General features: G+C 44.4%; 1 protein-coding gene across 2 annotated transcripts in view; it reads right to left on the reverse strand.

Moving 5' to 3' along the window:
- The window catches only part of ldlrad3 (low density lipoprotein receptor class A domain containing 3), a 259,864-nt gene that overhangs the window by 227,978 nt on the left and 19,386 nt on the right, over positions 1-12,500 (reverse strand). The window lies entirely within an intron of this gene.

Here is a 12,500-nt window from a genome sequence, read left to right on the forward strand (position 1 = left end):
GGAAACATCCAATTAGCCTGTTTCCATATAGTGTACAGCTATGATTTACAATTATCCAGTACCATTAGCTGAATATCTCTGCAGAGAACAGCTACATCCACCCATCCATTATCCATAACCACTTAGGGAGTCTATCCCAGCTGACTATGGGCGAGAGGCGGGGTACACCCTGGACAAGTCGCCAGATCATCGAAGGGCTAACGCATGGAGACAAACAACCATTCACACTCACATTCACACCTACGGTCAATTTAGAGTCACCAGTTAACCTAACCTGCATGTCTTTGGACTGTGGGGGAAACCGGAGCACCCGGAGGAAACCCACACGGACACGGGGAGAACATGCAAACTCCGCACAGAAAGGCCCTCGCCGGCCGCTGGGCTCGAACCCGGACCTTCTTGCTGTGAGGCGACAGCGCTAACCACTACACCACCGTGCCGAGAACAGCTACAGTCCGTTACGAACATGAATGTTTAAGCCATTCAATGGTTTAAAGGAACAGTCCACCGTACTTCCATAATGAAATATGTTCTTCTCTGAATTGAGACGAGCTGCTCCGTACCTCTCCGAGCTTTGCGCGACCTCCCAGTCAGTCAGACGCGCTGTCACTCCTGTTAGCAATGTAGCTAGGCTCAGCATGGCCAACGGTATTTTTTGGGGCTGTAGTTAGATGCGACGGTGGACTGTTCCTTTAAAGAGGATTTTTTTTTCCCAAAGTTTTTTATTCAGTTTTTGCAGACTGTACAGAATAGTATATCAACTTTACATTACATCAGAGTGTCCACATTAGAAGGAAAGAAAACCCCAACATAAATCCCACCCCACGTCGGTTGTGGCCACAGTAAGTGACTAATTAATAGGGAGGGAGGAAGGGAGGAAGAAAGGTAGGTAAGTAGGAAGGAAGGGAGGGAGGAAGGTAGGGAGGGAGGAAGGTAGGGAGGGAGGGAGGAAGGAAGGAAGGAAGGAAGGAAGGAAGGAAGGGAGGGAGGTAAGAAGGAAGGAAGGAAGGAAGGGAGGGAGGGAGAGAGGGAGGTAGGAAGGAAGGGAGGGAGGGAGGAAGGAAGGAAGGTAGGAAGGAAGGAAGGAAGGAAGGAAGGAAGGAAGGAAGGAAGGTAGGGAGGGAGGAAGGTAGGAAGGAAGGGAGGAAGGAAGGAAGGAAGGAAGGAAGGGAGGGAGGGAGGGAGGGAGGGAGGGAGGGAGGGAGGGAGGGAGGGAGGAAGGAAGGGAGGGAGGAAGGGAGGAAGGGAGGGAGGAAGGGAGGGAGGAAGATAGGGAGGAAGGAAGGAAGGAAGGAAGGAAGGAAGGAAGGAAGGTAGGGAGGGAGGAAGGAAGGTACTATAGGAAGGAAGGGAGGAAGGGAGGAAGGAAGAAAAATAGAGTAAAGTGAATGAATAACGGGGGGGTTGTCTCTCACCGGCAACTAATTCAGTTGTTTAAAGAGGAATTCTACCAAATGATTTTTAATTATTTGAATTTAAAAATTATCACACATTTTATAACATCATAAAAACAGAGAGGACACGTCTACCAGTAGTTTTACTGCCATTTTTGCAAAAGAAATATTTCTATCTCTGCTCTGACGATCTTGTCGCTCCGGGTTACTTTGACAAACGCGGGAGAGATGGAGGGACGGTGTGCCACCCCTCCCACCCTGAAAGCATGGCAAATTTTGCTCTTGTGGACTCCTTGTAGCATTGCTGGGATTGAAACTCGCAATCCCTGGACAAAAGTGATTCTGTTGTGCCACTCAGCTGGAATTCCTCTTTTTTTTTAAAAAAAAGAGGAAACGTGACACTCGAACCATAACTGTCTTGTGTTAATTAGATATGTTGATACTTCACATTCAAAACCGGTTCAACAAATCAATACCATCAACTAATTAGTGGGGGGTAGATTAAAGCTTTCCAATTCACAGAAAGGGAAAATAACAACGAACAACGGAAAAAAAAGTCAATGAACAGAACAGTGATGATGATGATGATGATGAGGAGGAGGAGGAGGCTGGGCCTGCCAGCAGGAATGGCATTAAAACAATTAAGACTTTATGTTTGATTTTTTTTTTCTCGACACCCACTCTGTGAAGAGCGGACAGGATTAGAACTTTTGCTTCAATAAAAACAGACTTTTCTTTAAAAGTAAAACCACGACTGTACCATAAGACGAATTGATTCGTTCATTCATTAATGCTAACGTAAAGCAAAAATCTACCCTGAACGACTTGCACATTAATCTTTATAATTAACATTCGATCTTCAGTGACATCCAAGATTTATCTTTTACGGAAATTCTGAGTTGGTTTAAACTTTGTTCAGGACAGGATACACTGCTGGTCCATTCTCAGGATGAGCCCCATCCATCTCAAGCGGCGGCGCTTGATCTCGATGCTCAAACTGTCACGCTTTGTCTTCTTGTACAATTGTTTAGAGCCCTGCACTCCCACGGGAGTCCCGCAGGACCCGACGCAAAGCAGTGCGGCGCGGGACAAATTTTGAAAGCTCATTGCAGGCGCGGGCGGGAGGGGGAGTGCACAATGCGGGAGCGGGCGGGAGAGGTGATAAGCTGCAGTCCCGCTAACTAAAAACGTGTTTAAAATAAAATGTATAAATTATTAATTTATGTCTATCATATATAATTTGTGCTGGATATTTTATTTGGCATTAATAAAAACTAGTGCTGTCAAAAATGTTGCGTTATTAACGCGTTAACTTGACTCAATTTTAATGGCGATAATTTTTTTATCGCAAGATTAACGCTCTGTGACATGATGTAGGTTTTTCATAAGCTTTTGAAACTGCCAGGAACTTGGAACAGAGACTTTGCTTAGAAAACCGATAGCAGCTAGACTGTAATGCCGCGCCCCACACAGCCAGAGTCCTCTGCCCTCCTCCCCCCAAAGAACCAGCGCGGGCAGGGCGCGCTAGTAGAGATGGGATTTATGGCTCTTTGATGGGATCCGCATCTTTGTGATCCGTTCTTTGAAAAGAGCCGTTCAAAAGACTGGCTCATTTGGCTCTTTTTAAATATTTATTCAGTTTTAAGAAGACAGCGTCTAAAGAAGCCAGATCCCTCTGAACTGTAAACTCAATGCTATCCCAGAAATCCTTCCTGTAATATGCAAATTTGGCCACCTCTGATTGGACAGCGTGACGCATCAACAGGCAGAAAGTGTAAAAGTACAAAATGTGTTAAGTGAGCTGAAACAGTAAAGATCAGATTCAATGCAATATTTATCAACGAACAACTTAAAGTTAATATAGTGTACTTTATATTATAATCAAGCATGTCAAGCCTACCGTCACTGTGTAATCTATCTCTCTGATTAGAGTTGTAGACACTCAAGCAGTAGATCACTTCACTCATGGTTCTCTTGCTAGCCCCGCGCCGGTGCTCGGCTTAGGTTTCACTTTGTAGTGGCTGTGTCAAGACGTGTTATGTTTTGCAATAAAAAAAAAAACATTGGTACAAAGCAAGCCCATTCACTTTTTTATGCTGATAAGAGAATTACAATTTTTTTTTATGTGACAAAAATGTGCGATTAAATTACGATTAATCGCGAGTTAACTATGACAGTCGTGACATTAATCGCGATTAAATATTTTAATCGCTTGACAGCACTAATAAAAACATTTTAAGATGCCTAAATTTGCGGATGTGGTCTAATCTCGCGTACGTTTCCGATTCCTTTCCGCTCTTCCGTGTTTGAGATCTCCGATCATGGCAGAAGAGCAGAGCTCCTCTAGTGAAGCTTACAGTGCTTCAGAAGTAAGTGCTGCTTTAAAAAGAGGTACATTTACCGTTAAAAAGTCAAGAGTATTAGTCCTAAGTATTAAAAAGTATTAAAAAGGACTATGTATCGCACAGATTGTTCAATTTAAAGCTAGAAATAGACAGTGTATAATCTGAGGAGCTGGTTGTGGTTACGCAGCACTTCATATGAGAGGAGAATGAACTCGCGGTTGGAATCATAACGCCACAGACTCGGAAGTGGGAGTGCGAGTGCGCAAAGTGAGAGCTGTCAATCAAAGCGAGAGCTGTCAATCATGAGCGCATGCAGCGCTCAACTTGGAATGTGTCAGCAGAATGTCAGAGTCTAAACAATAAACTTACAATAAATGAAGGATCGGTCAGTGGAGAGCTCAGCATGTTTAATTCCCCAAGCCAATGACAGGAACTTTCGTGAGAAATAATGCGAACGTCTGCATCATGCGGGATTTGCGGGCGGGAGCGGGACAAAATATGGCAGGCGCGGGCGGGAGCGGGACTGAAAATCATAATTCTTTGCGGGAGCGGGACTGAAAATCATAATTCTTTGCGGGAGCGGGACTGAAAATCATAATTCTTTGCGGGAGTGGGACTGCACAATGCGGGAGCGGGACTGAAAATTCTGTCCCGCGCAGACCTCTACAATTGTTCATTTGAGATTTTCTCTGGCTGGAAGATACCACATATTCTTCTGAGACAACTGGTCTGGAAGACATCCAGTTCCTTCATGGCGCTCTGTATCACCCTCCAGCACTCTGAACCACACTTTTGTCTGTACATAATTTAGCCTCCAGATAATAAGACCTTTATAAGTCCAGCAATTAAACTTATTATATAAAGTGTATTAAGGACTAAACTCCTCCATGCCTCACATGATGAGTACACTGTAAAAGGTCTTGTGTTGTTTCCCTTTTGATAATCTCCAGCACATTTGACAGAGATTTGATCTGCAGTATGTAGAGCCAGACAGCAATTTCAGATTTTTTTTTTTTTTTTGCACGCACACACAAGGTGAGTGAGTGCTGACAGGGGTAGCAGCAGGAGGCCCGATTTTCTGGCAGACTACACTACACACGCTCTTACACTATATCGGCAGCATTAGCCCGCTTTGCTAAAGACAAAAATGATAAATAAGAAAGGAGAGAAAAATAGAAAGAAGTTTAATAGCCCCACTAACTTTCTATAAAAAGCATTTGCGGGGCAACAGAGATGGATGAGCAATCCCAATCCTCCCACACACACTGCTGCTCGCTGCTGCTGGGAAAACAGTTTCGTCCAAATTCCAAGCTCAACCCCACAAACAGCACTACGACTAAAGGAGGCAGACGACTGCTGTGCCTCGTAGAAAAGCCAAGGCATGCTACAATCCCAGATTTATTCACATTATTCCTGTGAGGAAGTAAGAGGCCCGTCCGTCCTCTCTAAGCTTTTCATGCGGCTGACACACACAGCTGGATTCAAATCAGCATGCGCAGCCCAAAGGCTCAGTGATTTCTGAGAAAAGCTGAAAATACATAAAATGTCCTTTTGGAACGTCAAAACAACAATAAGAGACTTTAAGAGTCAGAGCTGCCAGAACAGAGCTGATCGTCTCTCACTTGGGGGGAATTTCAAAGAACTTGTAAAATTGACAGTAAAGTCAATACAGCGTTTACGTTCAAGGTCACAGATATGGAAATTTTCACTGAGCTGCTGAGACAGATGCCCCTTTTCCACCAAATCAGTTCCAGGGCTGGTTCGGGGCCAGTGCTTAGTTTGGAACCGGGTTTTCTGTTTCCACTGACAAAGAACTGGCTCTGGGGCCAGAAAAACCAGTTCCAGGCTAGCATCAGCTCTCTGCTGGGCCAGAGGAAAGAAGCGCTTACGTCAGCGGGGGGGGCGGAGTTGTTAAGACCAACAACAATAACAAGACCGCAAAAGGTCGCCATTTTTAAGCGACCAGAGGCAGCAGCTGTACAAACACGAAGTCATCCATTATTATTATTGTTGTTGTTGCTGCTTCTTCCATGTTGTTTTTGCTTTGATATTCACGCCAAGGTTTATGCAAACGTAGTGACGTAACTGACGTATACAGCGACGTAATGACGTGGCTTCCCTTAGCACCGCAAGCTATGGAAAAGCAAAGTGGTTCTCAGCTGGCTCGCAAGTTGTGAACCAGCACCAGCACTGGCCCCGAACCAGCCCTGGAACTGATTTGGTGGAAAAGGGGTATGTGTGAGAACGAGCTCTCCTCATACACAGCTCTCGGCCACTGCGACTCTCACATGCAGGGAAAAAAAAAAAAAAAAAACCTTTGATGAATCTAAACCAAAGCTTGTCCCTTCAAGACGGGACTTCGCATTACTTTACAGGCATTTAGCAGACGCTCTTATCCAGATTGACGTACAACATACCCAGAGCAGCCTGGGGAGCAGTTGGGGGTTAGGTGCCTTGCTCAAGGGCACTTCAGCCATTCCTGTTGGTCCTGGGAATCGAACCGGCCACCTTTTGGTCCCAAAGCTGCTTCTCTAACCATTAGGCACTGGCTTCCCTCGATTTAATGGTGTAGTCTGTGATTTTGGCAAAACCCAAAATTCAAACCCTGCAAAATCTTCTACAAGACTGGAAGATTTCTGAATTGACATGTCATGTGAATGAAAGGCAACAGACACCTCCCAGTCCTGACTGGTTTGGTGTTGGTGGTCCACACCATTTGTTTTTTTTCCCCTCCTCCTGCTTATAGAACCTGAGATACTACAAAGAACTGAGTTTTTGCTCTGAGCAGATTTTACTGAATCTGCCAGAAAGTGTGCAGAAGTTAAAAAAAAACACTGAAAAAAAAAAGTTGACTTGAAACTTCTGAGTGCATCTGTAAGGGCAATGATGTGGTGTGTTTGCAATCATACTTGGACCAAAACAACCAGTCTGAGAGTCTGAGTCTTAGTAAGGTCTTGTTCTGGTTCCAAATGAATTCTAGGGTGGTTTGATCGCAGTGAGAACCCTGAATCACTCAACTGCATAAAGTGAGCCAAACTTGCCATATATTTTGGGATTCAGGCAGCATTTTTGTAGCTGTGAGCTGCTAATCTGACTGGGTCCATATTCTCCGTGATCTGCTGATTGATTTTTTTTTTTTCTGATTCCTAACCACACAAAGTTTGGTTTACAAATAGTTTTGGCCGTACACATTCAGCCACAAAAGTATCAATTTTGCTCTGATTCAAACTCGGAAAACAGACTAATACACTGCAACCCGCTATAAATCAATTCTTTAACTATGAACTTTGACATATAACGCACCAAGTTCATGTCCCCTGCCTTTAATGACAATGAATCGGAGTCATAAAAAAAAAATCACGTCCTCACGCGTTGATGTTGGTGCTGCGTGTGCTCCAAGTGCCATTAGGACTAATTACCCGTGCAGTGCAATGCACCTGTTCCGGATTAAAGTGCAATCACAGCGCGTGCTTATAAACACTCTCTAAACACACAGACTTGGCGAAGTATATGCGCTGTACCGTGTCTCACATTACCAAGCCTTGTATCGGTGTATTGCCTTTCTGGTTTTGAATTTGTTTTGTTTGGACTCTGCCTTTTATTTCTGCCTCTGCCATTCTGTTTGTGCCTCACTCGACCATTGCCGTTTCACGACCCTACTTTTTTTTGTCTTGCGTTTTTGAACTGTTTGCCTGCCTGTTTGTAAATAAACACTCTTCCTGCAATTACATCAATCATTCGCCTGCTTACATGATACACTGAGCCATGCGCTCCTCTTCCCACCACAGACGAATAAAAAGTAATCAAGTCCTGGGGGCGTCGTGGCTCAGGTGGTTGGGGCGCCGTGCCGTGAATGCGGGCGACCCGGGTTCGGTTCCGGCCCGGGGTCGTTTCCCGATCCCTTCCCGTCTCTCTCTCTCCCGCTCATTTCCTGTCTCTGCACTGTCCTGTCCAATGAAGGTGCAAAAAGCCCAAAAAAATATCTTTAAAAAAAAAAAAAAGTAATCAAGTCCACAGTCAAGTTAACAATACGTGTTCACGCCATAAAACAAAGGCTTAACGAGCCTCGCTTAGGTGTGGATCATGAACAAATTATCAAGAACGGTGATCAAAGGATCGATAAAAGGACAAAATGACTGCTAATACCGCTAAACTTATCACCTAGTTAAAGCGTACCGGCAGCGTTTTTATACCCCCCCCACTGAGCCCCATGGCGTGACATAAATTACATCATCAATGATTTGCAACACAGGAATGAACTGAATGGTGAAGATTTAGAAAACAGAGCGCGTCAGTGGGTGGATACTGACAACGATACACCAGGAACCGCCGCCATTTTCAGAACAGACGATGAAATCGTCACCTCCTTTCGTGATCCGTTAACTCAGTCAGTGAACTGCGATAGTGACTCGGAAAGAGAAATTCGCGATAAGGAGAACTGCTTAAAGCTTTGTTTGGTATTTCATTTCATTTTCATTTATAGTTTATTTGGCAGGGACAATGCAGTGCACATTATTACAAACATGACGTGGCAAAGCCATGACAAAACTTGTAGATGTGAATACATAGGAGGTTTGTAGCCAAATGGCTAGTTTGCAACCCCTGTCCCTGATCAGGCTACCTATTATAATAAAATGACAAGTGGGTCCATTTCAGGATTACAATTATCATCGCTAAATCTGCCTGGACTTCAACTTTATTCTGACGCCTTCACTGCCCAGGACGTGCTCATGCTGCTGCTCGCTGCCGAAAGACGCTGACTCGCATACCAAATGGATGACTTCTGGATGTTGACAAGTGGGTCCGTTTCAGTATGACCAACTTTTTGGTATAACGAAATATTTGGACGTCCCCCAAGGTGTTCATTATTGTGGGGTTGTAGTGTCGGTATAAAAGTGCCCGAAGACAAAGGTCACTATGTAAACATTACAAGAGTCACATTTAAACTCTAAACAGCAGGAAAGGTCAACATTTACAAACTGATGAAAATCTGAAATCCTTTTCAACACAGGGTGCGTGAATCATCCAGTCATGTTCGTCATGTTCTACAGTGTGCTGGTTCGATTTCAGACTCCTCTGCCATCCTTAAAGGCCCACCCCTTTTAGAAGGCTGCCTCACAGTGCAGTTTTGGTCAATACAAATTCAATAGGCATACATTTTCCCCTTCAGATCTCCGCCTTAATTGCTTCTGCTTGCCCTTGACTTTATGGATTAATGCAACACATCAGTGACACGTTAATATACATTACAAGAGTTCAGGCTCTGCTGGGACTGAATAGGAAGCTGGATGAAGATTTTATCGTTTCTTGTCATCTTTCATTGGCGCACTCGTTTATTTTTCCTCTGCAGATATCATTCTTTATAGAACAAAGCCTGAGATCTTTAGGAAAAGGAGCCTGGTGTTGGAGTGCAGTTTTAAACATCTATATTGGTGACCTTGAGCATGAATAACTTCGTCATTAATCCAGATACAGTGAGACTCTTTATGGCGTATAAACACCACGAACGCAGCAGTAAGCAATCTACTTAACAATCCTATTACAGTTTAAAAAAAAAAAAAAAAACGCATGATACATTTTCTTTCCACATTTCTTTGTCCCAGGTGAAGTTTGCTAGCCTGGATATAACTATATTCAGAGGTCTCAAAGGTAGCCGGTCGGCAGCGGCAATGTGAAACTAAGTTTTATTCAGCTAAATAATGAAAATAATGGCCAGATGCTAGCACGTCCGTAGGAAACATTATGCTGCCGTGTGCTGTAACTCAGATGTAATCTGATTGGCTGACAAGGTGTTGACAATGTTTCGTGAGCTGTGATTGAGCCGCGCTACCACATGGCCAGAAATGGCGACCAAGAAGCACGTTAGATGCCTGGTTTTCCAAAAGGCCTCAAACTACGGGTAAGTCTGTAATTTTAGCCATTACTATGATTACCCAGTGAGTACATCAATGAGAATGGGGATGAGAGTGTAGTGAAGATGCAAGGAGTAGACGTAAAGAAAGTTGTCGAATTCAAGTACCTGGGGTCAACTGTGCAGGAAAATGGGGGCTGTGATAGTGAGGTGAGAAAGAGAGTGCAGGCAGGGTGGAGCAGTTGGAGAAGGATTTCAGGAGTCATTTGTGATCGGAAAGTCCCAGCAAAAGTGAAAGGTAAGATGTATAAGACAGTAGTGAGACCAGCTGTGATGTATGGATTGGAGACCGTACCCTTAACGAAGAGACAGGAGGCAGAGTTGGAGGTGGCGGAGTTGAGGATGTTAAGGTTTGCGATGGGAGGTTGGACAGGATAAGGAACAAGCACATCAGAGGGACAGCATATGTGGAGAGCTTGGGAATTAAGCTAAGAGAGATGAGACTGAGATGGCATGGGCACATCCTGAGAAGAGATGCAGAGAATGTTGGAAGGAGAATGTTGAGGATGGAGCTGCCAGGCACACGGAAACGAGGAAGGCCAAAGAGAAGATACATGGATGTGGTGAGAGAGGACATGAAAGTGGCAGGTGTGGTAGAGAAGGATGCTGAAGACGGGAGCGATGGAGACGAAAGATCCGCTGTGGTGACCCCTAATCGGGAGCAGCCAAAAGAAGACGATGACGACGACTATGATTACCGAGTGAAATACGTCTGTGTATGGGTCCGCGTATAAATGCTGGTTGGCTAAGTATTAAATTATAAATATCGATCACTATCCCATTATTGTATACGGCCTGATTTGGGTCAAACTCGGGACGCTTGGCGCATTGTGCAAAAGGCAACAGAGCGGTTCCTTTCAAAGAAAAGAAGGATAAAGGGGAAGATAGAACATGTAAAAAACCTGAATTAAGTTCAGTACCTGATATCAGTACAGACACTGTAATAGAAGCTTTAGGATTAGATCAATACTCAGATTGTTCAGAAATTGAATAATGAATCAAAAAGAAATTTGAAGATACAAAACATATATATTTTTGATGTTGACAAAAATCAAGTTAATTACCTCACCCGGGACAGAGTCCACCAGGGGGGCGGGGTATGAAGTATTGTTTTCGGTCGAGTTTCTGTGTTTCTTTCTCAATGATGTTACGGGAAAATGGCTGGACCAACCTTCATGAAACTTTCAGCACAGACTGGCACTTGTCTCAAATAGAACCTCCAAACTTTTGGGGGTCATCCAGCCAAAGTCAAGGTCACGGTGACCAAAAAAGTAAAAGATAAATAAATAAAAGGCCTGAGCTCAGACTACAGGAGCGCTGCCTCGGAAAGACTCCTCCCACAAACACGACGATACCTCATTTGCATACACCGCTGTCATTGGATGGTTTCTTGGTTCGTTTACATACGAAAAGGAAGGGGGTTTTGGTCACGCCCACTTTTAAACCCCATTGATAAAAACTTCCCCGCTCTGTTGATTTATTACTATAAATACAAATTAGCAATAAATGGACTAGACCAAAGAAATCGCTTTCAGACAGGTTTATGGGAAAGTGCGGTCCACTGAGCTTCCACGGTCTGTACTTTATATTATTCTACTCTTACCGCTTACAGTTTTCAAAACTGAAACCTCCGAACCGAGGCTGACATACACATGCTGTCGCCATGAATTCTTTCTACAAGAACCTTGAATCTCATCTCATCTCATTATCTCTAGCTGCTTTATCCTGTTCTACAGGGTCGCAGGCAAGCTGGAGCCTATCCCAGCTGACTACGGGCGAAAGGCGGGGTACACCCTGGACAAGTATCCAGGTCATCACAGGGCTGACACATAGACACAGACAACCATTCACACTCACATTCACACCTACGGTCAATTTAGAGTCACCAGTTAACCTAACCTGCATGTCTTTGGACTGTGGGGGAAACCGGAGCACCCGGAGGAAACCCACGCGGACACGGGGAGAACATGCAAACTCCGCACAGAAAGGCCCTCGCCGGCCACGGGGCTCGAACCCGGACCTTCTTGCTGTGAGGCGACAGCGCTAACCACTACACCACCATGCCGCCCGAACCTTGAATCATAAAAAGAAAAACACGTGCATTTGTTTTGCTTGGCAACACTTGTTTGTTTGAACAGTGGTGCGCAACTCTTCTATTCTTACAGCAAGATGACATTAGTGGCTGCCGCCTCTATACGAAGCAGTAGCCAATAAAAACCTTGACCGGATGACCCTCAAAATGTTGGCGGTTCTATTTGAGACCTTATATCTTCCTTCATATTCATCATAAGTGCTACCGGGCGAGGTTTGTTTTGCCTGGCAACATTTGTTGTAACCGTTATTTGATTTTGTAAACATCAAAAATATATAAAGTTTTGTGTAGTCAAATTTCTTTTTCATTCATTACTATACGGCAGTTCTATTAAAATGTTTAGTATCGATTACCATCATTTCAGACCATTTTGCTGTTTACAACAAATTGGAAATTCCTCCCCAAAAGCCTTGAAACTGTGTCTCAGATAAACCCCGTTTTCCATTTTTCTCGCCTACGGTTCACGGTGAAGGGCTTCAGCCTTTTTAATTGTAATACCTTCCTATTCTCTGCCTCGGACCCTTTTATTCCCGTAAACTTTGAGGCCAGGCGGCACGGTGGTGTAGTGGTTAGCGCTGTCGTCTCACAGCAAGAAGGTCCGGGTTCAAGCCCCGTGGCCGGCAAGGGCCTTTCTGTGCGGAGTTTGCATGTTCTCCCCATGTCCGCGTGGGTTTCCTCCGGGTGCTCCGGTTTCCCCCACAGTCCAAAGACATGCAGGTTAGGTTAACTGGTGACTCTAAATTGAGCGTAGGTGTGAA

Source organism: Neoarius graeffei, chromosome 2 (assembly GCF_027579695.1).
Source record: "Neoarius graeffei isolate fNeoGra1 chromosome 2, fNeoGra1.pri, whole genome shotgun sequence".
Lineage (NCBI taxonomy): Eukaryota > Metazoa > Chordata > Actinopteri > Siluriformes > Ariidae > Neoarius > Neoarius graeffei.